At 41.4% G+C, this 1,898-nt stretch overlaps 1 long non-coding RNA gene across 1 annotated transcript in view; it reads left to right on the top strand.

Moving 5' to 3' along the window:
- Positions 1-1,098, top strand: part of LOC137344986 (uncharacterized) — a 51,740-nt gene extending 50,642 nt beyond the window's left edge. The window contains exon 3 of the long non-coding RNA XR_010968525.1: positions 1-1,098. This exon is cut by the window's left edge and continues 4,136 nt beyond it. This is a non-coding gene — a long non-coding RNA (uncharacterized lncRNA).
- Positions 1,099-1,898: the final 800 nt, after the last annotated feature.

The raw sequence follows: 1,898 nt of genomic DNA, 5'->3' as shown, positions 1-1,898 counted from the left end.
TGAACCATCTACCGTGCTAAATGGACCCTATTCTGGACAGAGAACATTAAAAGTGCATGGTCTTCATGGGGGAAAAAAAAGTGTTTGGCAAACTTTTAAGATTTAAATTGAGTTGAAATGTGTTGTCATGTGACATCATTATAATGAACATGACTCTTATTCCCTAAACAAAAATAAGATCTGCCCGATCTTTTTGAGGCGCTGCTGCTCTTTGTAATGGTTAACGAATTTAGCTATCGTCCAATGTCTTTGACACTCCCTGTCAACATACAGCCTCCTAAGTCAAACAATGGAGTCTTATTGTGGTAACTAAAGCTTCAGTTTTCTGCTTTGTAATTGCAGAGCTTGTAATTATGTGGTTCCACTGTATCTTTTTTTGTTTAGAAATAGTATACTTCAGTACCCCACTGTCTGGTGTTAGCACCATTCAAAAATGAGCAAGGAGTTTTCCTCCTGTTTTGGCCAATATCCTTCCCTCAACCAACAAACTGTTATTCACAAACACAGAGGCCTGAAAGACAGGTGCTGTGCGGCCAAATTTATAGGCCAGAAAATGCTGGAAACACAGGGAAAAACAGTCAGCATCTGTAGGAAGGACAGATAAGTTAGTGTTTCAGGTGTAGATCCTTCATTAGAGCTCGTAGTTCTGATGGTCTACAGATGAAATGTTAACAGTTGTCTCCACAGATACTGCCTGACCTGCTGTGTGTTTCCAGTATGTTTTTGTTTCTGATTTCTAATTGTATGTAGTGTTTTGCTTTTTGTTTAATAGTCATTCACCTCATTTTCTGTTTATGGGATCTTACTGTCTATAAATTGACCGTTGCTGTCATAACAGTGGCTGGACTTCAAAAGTAATTTGTTGGTTGTGAAATGATTTGGGACTTCACCAAGATGTGATAAGTTGCCATAGAAATTCAGCTTTCCTAATTAGAACAACGTCCCACACCTCCTGCACCCAATCTAGACCTCTCCAAAATGAAGCATGGCGGAAAGATCCCAAACCTGTTGTTACTAAGGTCCGTGCGTGGACTTGTGATTCAAAAAAAAATATGTAATTGCAATCTTAAGTCGGTAATAAATGTATGATGCCAGTTACCAGAATAGATAGTTTTGATTTCAATACTGAGACACTCCTTTGCCGATTATGGAGGGAAGAACCTACGTTGTGGATCTCATTCATATCTCCTGATATCAGAAGACTCTTTGAGGGTTGAGATTTTGCTGGACTGTACACTCTGATGCAAAGTGTGTCCTTGTCTCATGGCAACCTCCAGATTCATACTACTAATCATGTAATGTATATCTAGGTGATTCTAGTGACCCAGTATATCCGTGTATGAGGCAATGACAGTCAGTGGGGAGCACAGTTTCCAATCTCAACTTGTCGAACTGTGTTTTCCCCCACCTTTCTGCTGGGAGGGAGGGAGGGTAGGAAGAAAATTCAGAGGGAGAACCAATTCCAATTTTAGGCGTCTTCGTCTTCTGCCATCTCGTGTGCCTCACAGCATCAGTGGTGGGGAGCACCAGGCTGCCTGTGCCATCCTCATGGGTGCAGGAGGTGTGTGCCCCGGTGGGTGAGGCAACAGGGAGAAGATAAAAATATGGGGAAAGAGAGTTAAGTGCCTTAAAAGGAGGTTGTACCTCTCAAAAGAAAACCTTTCTTGAGCTATGCCTCATATTTCTAGATTCAAAAAGGAAGTCTACTGTCATAGCAACATAATAAGGTACAAGCATTCTTGACCCTGTCTTCGTAAGGGTCATACAGCAGGGGTTTATGGAATTGGTTCTGAACCAGGTGTTTCAGTCAGCACGTGCATTATGAATCCACTCTGAGTCGTAGAGGAGCGAGCGAATAGCATTTATACATGGCAAAATTGAAAGGAAAAATAGTCGTT

Source organism: Heptranchias perlo, chromosome 28, assembly GCF_035084215.1.
Source record: "Heptranchias perlo isolate sHepPer1 chromosome 28, sHepPer1.hap1, whole genome shotgun sequence".
In the NCBI taxonomy this organism is placed as follows: domain Eukaryota; kingdom Metazoa; phylum Chordata; class Chondrichthyes; order Hexanchiformes; family Hexanchidae; genus Heptranchias; species Heptranchias perlo.
This window is presented reverse-complemented; position numbering and strand designations above follow the sequence as displayed.